The sequence below is a fragment of the Cebus imitator genome, unplaced genomic scaffold (assembly GCF_001604975.1).
Source record: "Cebus imitator isolate Cc_AM_T3 unplaced genomic scaffold, Cebus_imitator-1.0 Scaffold91, whole genome shotgun sequence".
NCBI classification, from domain to species: Eukaryota; Metazoa; Chordata; class Mammalia; order Primates; family Cebidae; genus Cebus; species Cebus imitator.
The window spans coordinates 271782-281503 of NW_016107406.1; the positions used below are offsets into that span (position 1 = coordinate 271782).

At 40.4% G+C, this 9722-nt stretch overlaps 1 non-coding gene across 1 annotated transcript; it reads right to left on the reverse strand.

Annotated features, from left to right (window-relative positions):
- Positions 1 to 3524: 3524 nt before the first annotated feature.
- Positions 3525 to 3635, reverse strand: LOC119472253. Its single transcript, XR_005201371.1, has one exon. It is a non-coding gene; the product is annotated as a U6 spliceosomal RNA (small nuclear RNA).
- Between the last annotated feature and the right edge of the window lie 6087 nt (positions 3636 to 9722).

The window sequence follows — 9722 nt, forward strand, 5'->3', positions numbered from 1 at the left end:
TGGGCTAAAATCAAGGTGCTAGTTGGCTGCATTCTTTTTGCCATTTTTATTTTTATTTTCTTTTAAAGGCGTTTTATTGGCTTCAGATCTTTTTAGAGGCTCACAATGGGCAATTTAGAGGCCACCTTTTCCAGCTTCTAGAGGCTGCCTGCATTCCTTGGCTCGTGGCCCCTCCTTCCATCTTCAAAGCCTGCCTGGGTGTGTTGAGTCCTCCTCACATCTGAATCACTCTGATCTCCTCTTCTGCCTCTGTCTTCCACTTTTGAAAACCTTTGTGATTCCTTTAGGCTCACCTGGATAATCCAGGATAATCTCCCTATTTTAAGATCTGTCGATTGACACTCTTAATTCCACTGGCCACTGTAATTCCCTTTGCCACATAAGGTAACATGTTCACAGGTTGCAGGGATTAGGGTACGAACATCTTTGGAGACCATTATTCTGCCCACCACATCTGTTGTCTTAAACAGTGCTTTCCATCTCTCACTGTTTTGCATCTCAGGTGGAGTGCTTATGGTCCGCCTCCCTACCCAGATGTAAACTCGTGAAAGACTGAAATTGGGACTTACTCTGACCTGAATCGTCCACGATTTGATCTTCAAACCTTAGCTACTGATGCTCCCGGAGGTATGGTAGAACTTCCCAAGGGGTATGTGGGCAAAGGTGCCTTCAGAGGAATCCCCTGTGTCTTTTGCTAACACATATCTGCCTGAGAATGTGCCTGTAGTAGAGGCTGCTTCTCTTTTTGCCTCCTACTCTTTCCAGATGTTTTTCTCTCACCTTAACAAAGAAAGACCCAGCCCTATTTCCCTGGAAGTGCCAAACAGTGACAGTCAAAACACTGGTGTCTGCAAAGCCTCCATGTCCTCTTCAACCTGATTAAGACATATGTTTTCAATAGATTGTATATGTAGATTTAATATTCATATACCAAAATTTGTAATGTGTTTACATAGCCTTGATCAAATGTATACAAATAATGATTACAATGATATTCAATCCAGAGGAAAGTTTTTAGCCTAATGGTTGCAGGAGGTAAAAAGGAAATTAGAATTTTAACTTATGTACATTTTTTTCTTGCATAGAATTAGGATAGCAAGGTAATTCTAAAAGATTTACTAGCACAAAAGTATATTACAACAAATAAATTTGATTTCAAAGAGGAAAAAGGAAAAATGTAATATTTTATGACTCATAAGGAAGAATTTGTTCTTGCATTTTTAAAAATAGCTGATGGTGGGGATCAAATTGCTATGGTATTTAGATTTCATTGGAAACATTTAAGAGAGTGATGTAACAGTTTTATTTATAAAATGTCAATATTTACAATACAGTGGGAATGGCATCCTTCATATTATTTAAATTTATGTTAATTTTAGATGTCAACCAAAAATGTGCAAAGACCTACACAGTGTATCAAAATTCTTCAGGAGGTAACAGGAGCTTAAAAGTTTGAAGACTTTAACTTTTAAAGTTAAAAGCCTCCCCAATGGGACCTTATGCACAGCAAGTGCTTAAAATGTTTGTATTTGAAGTTTGTAAAACATTAGAAAGGATAAATTGGTAAAAAAAAAAAAAGAATGAAGTTAGAAAGTTTTAATAGAGAAGATTCTGTAGTGATACCTTAGACGTGCTCCCCTTGACAGCTCATGAGCATCTTTGGGGACTCTGGGATTCTAAGAAATCTTTAACATCCTTTCCTAGTCTGAGAAGTTGATGATTGGCTTAAGGCAGTAGAGTCAAATCAGACTGTATGGGCTTTGCAAAATCCCTGAAGAATAGCACTTAGGAAGGGCATGAGATTTTGGCTGCTCATTTATCCATCCATCCATTCATCCAACCAACCAACCAACCAACCAACCAATCAACCAGCCAATTCCAAAGAGTGCTAGGTCCTAGGCTAGGAGCCTGGAGGTGGAGATTGGAGGGGAGACAGGAAGTACAAAGTTGAATTAAGTGTACTTCCTTCCCCCAGGAGCCTGCAGGCCATAGTGAAGTGTATAGCATCTTGGCCTTCCCTGGCTTCTCTTGGAGACATCCTCCCTTTCTGCTTTACTCCATCCTTTTTAGGATTGTGCCTGACCAACAGAACATGGTTCCGGTAGAAGATTTTGCTGTCTATGCTAGTTGCATTTGGGAGCAGAGTCTCAATGTGGCAGCCATTCCTCCTCTTCCCTGCGTATGTCCGTGAGGCCTCCTGCACCCCACCTCACCTATGCTCCTGGCCGCCTTAGGTTGTTGATTCCTAGTTATCAGGAGTGAGTCCATTTTTAGGAGTGATGAATGGACGGAAAAATGTCACCAGTCACTCATGACAGATGTCACCAAAGCTTAATTAAGACTAGGCGAGATGGTTTCAGCTCAGTAGCTTCATAGATAGTGTGGGAAGAATGCCTGATCATAGAGTAAGGATTCAGGGTCTCAGGCAAGATTTTGAAAATCAACTTGTCTCATTTTTGTGCAAAGTGTTCTGCTCCTGCAAAACGTACAAGATGCATTTTCTGTTCTCATGGAGGTTATCATTAAAAGTTTGCATGTGAAAAGAAATGGATAAGATAAAAATTGTGTTTTTACTCTTGTCGCAATATTCTCTCTCTTAATCTCTCTCTCTCTCTTTCTCTCTTGGTTCTGTCTCTGGCTTCTCAGGCTGTGTGTCTCTCTCTGCTAAGGGACTTGGCAGGGCTCCTAGGCCCTGTATCTGACGGGGTAATACTTGGGGAGAGGGGATGGTGATGAGTCCTTGAGAGAGGAAGAACCATCAGAGAGAAAAACAGAACAGGTCCAGGAAGTGGGCGTGGAGCATGAAGGAATCAAGAACCTTATTGTAGGATTTTGGGAGCAGTTTTGATGTGGAGTTAGTCAAGGCCAGGCATGAGGAAAGAGGCTGCTGGGGACTCAGTGGGTGGGAAGGGAAGTGGAGAATGAGAAGAATGGAGAAAGATAGTTTGATTAGGTGTTGGTATGGGTTGTGAATTATAACCCCTTCAGTGTTCTAGAGGGGGTGCTGGTAAAGATTGGAATTACTCACATTTAGGAAGACCTCACTCCCTAAAATATTATTAGACTGTGTTAGTCTGCTAGGACAGCCATAACCAAGTGCCACAGACTGGCTGAAACAGCAGAAATTTATTGTCTTACAGTTCTGGAGGCTGGAAGTCGAAGGTCAAAGCATCTGTGAGGTTGCTTCCTTCTGAGGGTTGTGTGGGCAGTCTGTTCCAGGGCTCTCTCTTTGGCATGTAGATGGCATCTTCATGTTCATGTGGAGTGCTCTCTGTATGCATGCTTGTGTTCACATTTCCTGTTTTTATAAGGACACCAGTCATATTGGGTTAGGGGCCCACCCTACTCTGGTACTTCATCTGAATTAGTTACATTTGGAATAAGCCTATTCTCAAATAAGGTCACACCTGAGATTCTGGGCCTTAGGACTACAATTTAGGATTTTTTGTTGGGCTCACATAATTCAATCCACAACCCAGGTATACTCTGGATCACATGGTGCGCTAGCTTGTATTTGGGTTATTGTATTTTTTTAACGCCATGTTCATGAAATTGTGTGTCATCCTTACACAGGGCCCATGCTAATTTTCTCTGTATCTTTCCAATTTTAGTATATGTGCTGCCTAAGTGAGCACTATATATGTATTTTATTAAGTGAGCTAATGCAGATAACAGGGTAAATGATACTATGCATTTGCTATTGCTAAAGCTACGGTAAAAGCAATACTCCTGGTTTAAACTAAGGCTAGCTATGCTATTTGAAAAAGCTTCAAGATGAAATGTGAATTTCTTCATGCTATTTTTAGGCTTCAAACCCTCAGTGCCTTTCCCTTGCACTTGGGGTAAATGCCAGCTGCTTTAATTTTTAAAAAAATTATAAGTTAAAAAAATATTTTCTGTAGATACAAGGTCTCGCTGTGTTGCTCAGGCTGGTGTTGAACTCCTGGCCTCAAGCAATGTGCCCGCCTTGGCCTCTCAAGGTACTAGGATTTCAGCACAAGCCACTGTGACTGGCTGTAAAATGCCAGCTTCTTACTGTGGCTTCCAAAGCTTTCAGGACAGGCCTCTGCCCACACTCCCACCACATCTTACTCACTCTGCTCTTGCCACACCGGGCTTCTTTCAGTTTTTGTAAACTCAGCTGCTTTCAGGGCCTTTGCACAGACTGTGTGCCCTTGGTCAGCAATGCTTTCTCCCTATGCCCAGCTCTCCCCTTCTCTGCAAGGTGTGATCTTTCTCATTCTTCAAGTTGTGTCTTAAGTCTCACCTTCTCAGGGGCCTTTGCTGTCCCCTTGATCTAAAGTAAGTTGCCCTATTATTATTTCTTACAATGTAGGGGGTTGAATGGTGCTCCCAAAAGATATATCCACTTGCTGGAACCTATGAATGTGACCTTATTTAGGAGAAAGGGTATTTGTATATTTAATTCAATTAAGGATCTTGAGATAAGATGATCCTGGATTATTTGAGTGAACTCTAAATGCAATGACACATGTCCTTATAAGGGACAAACAAAAGGAAAACACATTGGGAGAGGAGAAGGCTGTGTGGTGTTGGAGGCAGAGGATAGGGTGGTACAGCCAGAAGCCCAGGAATGCCTACAGCCTCCTGGAGCTGGGAGCAACAGGGAACGATCCTCCCCAAGACCTTTGGAGGGAGCATGGCCCTACTGACACCTGTATTTTAGATTTCTGGCCTCTGGAACTGTGAGAGGATAAATTTCTGTTGTGTTAAGCCACCCAGTTTTTGGCAATTTGTGAGAGCAGCCATAGCAAATTAACACACACAGCACTTTGTATTTTCCCTCCATGTCACTTATGACAACTTACTTTCATGTCACAGACTTGGTGACTTGTTTACTGTCTGCCCCCAGTTCCCTTTTTAAATTATTTTTATTTTTTTGAGTCAGAGTCTCACTCTTTTGCCCAGCCTAGGGTGCAGTGGCATGATCAGGGCTTACTGCAGACTTAACCTCCCCGACTCAAGTGATCCTTCCACCTCAGCCTCCTGAGTAGCTGGGGCTACAGGCATGTGCCACCTCACCTGGCTAACTTTTGTATTTTTTTGTAGAGTTGGGGTCTCACTATGTTGTCCAGGCTGGTCACTTACTCCTAGCCACAAGTGATCCTCCTGCCTCAGCCTCCCAAAGTGCTGGGATTATAGATGTGAGTCTTCCTTTAACATGCAACTCACTGTCCGTTCTGGGCTTTTCCATTCCCTATTGCGTCTGCAGTGTCCAGCACAGTATCTGACACACAGTGGATGCTGAAGAAATGTTTGTTGAATTAGTGTCTCCTTGTTTTGAATCATTTAGGAAGGCATCATTGTCTGGAGAGCTTTAGGTACAGTACTTGGCTCCTTGCAGGTGGAAAGCATACTTTTCAAGTGCTTGACGTCCACTGAAGGCTGCCACTCTTTGTTGGGGGTATGATCATTTACTCTGAAATTGAGACCACACTTCTAATTTTCTTTGCTAATTGTTTCTTTGTGGAAAAAGAGGCATTCAACTTCCTCATGCTCCCTCTCCAGATGACCTTGGATTGCAATGCTAGTTGGGGGCAGCCCAGCTTGGAGCTTGAAGGTAAGTGCAGGAGGCCCAGGCACATAAAGTTTCAGCAGGATTCGATGCCAAAGAAGCACATTCTCTGCAGAGAAGGGTAATTGCTCAAGGCTTTGTCTAATGTTAAGGCAGAGGGGATGGACCATTTCGACTGGTTTAGCATTCATGATAATACATGGTTCAGGACTCAATAAAAGGGTATAATTCTATGGAGGGATTCCACTGAGCTCATAAACCACGGGAGTGTGGCTTGTCAGCAGAATGCAGAGATTGGGTTACCACGGAGCTTGTCAACAGGGACCACTGCTGATCACTTCAGAGAACGAATTAGTACAGGTCTCCTCTGGACTGCATGCTTAGAAATCAGTGCCCAAATTATTTTGTGAAATTTATTAGATAGAGTGTGTGTATGTTTGGTACTGTAGTACCAAAGTATACCAAGGGTCACAGTGGAACAAACAGTTTCATGACATGGCATTTGTTAATGAAGTTTATGTACAAACAATCTGCCTCTAGAGATGCCATAAATAAGCAAGTGATGTTTCCTAGAACTCTGAGTGAAACAGCCTTTTCTTTTGCCCAGGAACAATGGCAGTAAATGTGAAAAGTGACATGGCGTAAGACAATAGGGAATAGTGGAGACTATGGTGAATCAGACAGTGCATTTCTTGCTTAAACCCTAGGTTGGCCAAATAAAACATGTTGGCAGCAAATGTGAGATGTTGACAAGGGATTCACAAACTACAGCCCTTGGGTCAAAATCTGTCCTGCCACCTGTTTTTAGGAAGTTTTCTTGGAGCATGCTATGCCTGTTTGTTAGTGCCTCGTCTATGGCTACTTTTGAGCTATGGCAGGAGAGTTGAGTATAGTTGTGCAAGAGCACAAATGACCCTCAAAACCTAAAATATTTGTCATGTGTCCTTTTACCAAGAAAGTTTACTGACTCTTGTACTGGTCTATGAGCTTCAGAAGGCCACTTAGCACATTTTCTAACCTCAGTAATTATTTGTTTACATTCAAAAGAGGATTTTATATTATATACAATAGGAACTGTGGGTTGCTTGCCCAACAGCCATTCCTCCCTCTTCCTTGCTAACAGGGTCAGCCAAGAGTTTCAGGGCTATGGGGAGAGGGGTTTCTTTCCAGTCCCAGAGGGTGAATCTTGATTAGTTTAAGCCCATGGTAATTATCTCACTCCTACTTATTCTGAGGTTTAGGCACAGGCTTGTGATGGAATTGTGGCCATAAAGATGTGAAGGAAAGCCTATGAGTCAGTGTAACACTTTTCAAAGGGACCCGAGGAGTACTGCCTTTCCTTCTTTTGCCTCTGGACACCGCTGAGGGAGGATGTGAGGATTGTAGCAGTGACAGCATCTTGGGACAAGCCCAAGGCCAAAGCCAAAGAGCTGAGGATGTCAGAGTACCAAGACAGAGCCTGGGTCTCCAATGACATAATAAAATTCAAGTTAACCCATTCAGAATCTATCCTATTTCTTTTTTGTTTGTTTGTTTGGGTAAATGTCCTTATTGCTTATTCACTTTTAATTGGACTGACAAGAAGACGGTACCCTAAAAAATGTAAAAAGTTGTTGGATAGCTTTACTCTTTCTTTGGGGTTTCTGACTTTTATCCTTGTTTACTAGGAAGGCCTCCCAAAGATGTTATGAAAATGTTTTGTATTTTCTTCTTATGTTGTTTTATTTGTTCATGTAGAACTTTACTCTATCAGGACTTAATGGTTTTATGTGGTGTGAGGTAGGGATCTAACTTTATTTTTCTTCTGGCTGCCTACTTTTTTTTTTGTGAATGACAGTGAATGAAATGTCTAGAATTTTCTTTATTATTTTCTTCTTTTTTGACTTCTATTTTAGGTTCAGGGGTAGATGTGCAGGTTTTTTTGGTGTGAGTAAATTATGTATAACTGAGGTTTATATACAAATGATTTCATCACCCAGGTAGTGAGCATAGCACTCAGTAGGTAGTTTTTCAGTTTTCACCTTCCTTCCACCCTCCAGCCTCAAGTAGGCCCTGGTGTCTACTGTTTCCCCCTTTTTGTCCATGTGTACTCAGCGTTTAGCTCCTAGTTATAAGTGAGAATATGAGGTATTTGGTTTGCTGTTCTGCATTAATTTCCTTAAGATAATGGCTTCCAGCTGCATCCACATTGCTGCAAAGGACGTGATCTCATATATTTATAGCTGCATTGTATTCTATGGTATATACGTACCACATTCTTTTTATCCAGTCCACCACTGATGGGCATCTAGGTTGATTCCATGTCTTTGGTATTGTGAATAGTGCTGCGATGAAAATATAAGTGCATGTGTCTTTTTGGTAGAATGATTTATATTTTTTTGGGTATATATCAAGAAATGGGATTGCTGGGTCAAACAGTAGTTCTATTGTAAGTTCTTTGAGAAATTTCCAAATTGCTTTCCACAGTGGCTAAATTGATTTACATTCCCATCAGCAGTGTGTAAGTATTCTCTTTTCTCCACAACTTGGCCAACATCTGTTATTTTCTGACTTTTTAATATAGCCATTCTGACTGGTATATGATGGTATCTCATTGTGGTTTTGATTTGCATCTCTAAGGATTACTGATGTTAAGCATTTGTCATATGCTAACTGGCTGGATGTGTATCTTCTTTTGAGAAGTATCTGTTCATGTCCTTTGCCCATATGTTTCTTTTCAAATTTTATTTTGGGTTCAAGGTGTACATGTGTAGGTTTTTTACATGGATTAATTGTATGTCCTGGGGGTTTGGTGTACAGATAATTTTGTCATGCAGATAATCAGCATAATACCTGATAGGTAGTTTTTCAATTTTTATTCTCCTCCCACCCTTTATCCTTAGTGTCTGTTGTTCCCTTTGTGTTCATGTGTGCTCAATGTTTAACTTCCACTTATAAATGAGAACACGTGGTATTTGGTTTTCTGTTCCTAAATTAATTCACTTAGGATTATGGCCTCCAGCTCCACCCATGTTGCTGCAAAGGACATAGTCTCATTTATTTATAGCTGCATAGTATTCCATGGTGTTTATGTACCACCTTTTCTTTATCCAGTCCACTGTCGATGGGCATCTAGGTTGATTCCATGTCTTTGCTATTGTGAATAGTCTTTTGCCATTTTTTAGTGGGGTTGTTTTTTTCTTGTTGATTTGTTTAAGTTCCTTATAGAGTCTGGATAATATACTTTTGTCAGATGCATAGTTTGCAAATATTTTCTCCCATTCTGTAGGTTGTTTGTTTACTCTACTGATAGTTTCTTTTGCGGTGCAGACGTTCTTTAGTTTAATTAGATCCCACTTGTCTACAGGATTTTTGTAAAGATAATATGTTCTTTTCTATACTGGAGATGAATATGACAATATTGGTTTCTTCTAGATATCTTAGAAAATGGCTAACTTCACTGATAGTTTTTAAATGCAATGGTGATGCAGCTAGAGTGTTTTCTAATTTCCAAAAAGGAACTTAAAGTAACTTGAAAGTCTTTAACAGAGGCATCAATTTTAAGACAAACAATATAATGTGAGAAAAATACTAACCCTGTTAAGTATATCTGATCTGGTCCATCCCAAGAAAGATAGAGTTATTTCCTAGTGCTGATTAGGAATGCTGACAGAAAAAAGTCAGAGTAAAAATGTATCAGCATCTTTCACTGTGTTGATTTTAAACTCCAGAAGTTCCTGTTTATTAAAATTGGAGCTAATGTTCCTTATCAAATCTAAAACAGATATGCAAACAAACAAAAAACCCTTGACTGCTACTTGGTAAGTTAAAAGCTACCTTCAATAAATTGAAATGATAACTTGGAGATGATATCTGCAATACATACAGCAAAGGATTAGTGTCATGAATATGAAAAGAACACCTACAAATCAATAAGAAAAGAAAGTAGAAAAATGGGTAAAAGACATGAACAGATATATCTGAGAAGAGGAAGTGCAAGAGGCCAGTCAACTTATGAATTCTTGCTCAGTATCATTAGGGTCAGGGAAGTTCAGCTCAAGACCTCAATGAGGCTGCCCTCCACATCCATTTAGTTGGGAAAAAGGTACCTTATACATAACCAAATTTATATTATAATTATAACTGTGCACTAACTCTTGGTACATACAAAGTAAGAATCAATGTTTATTGTTTTGTGTGTATGTGT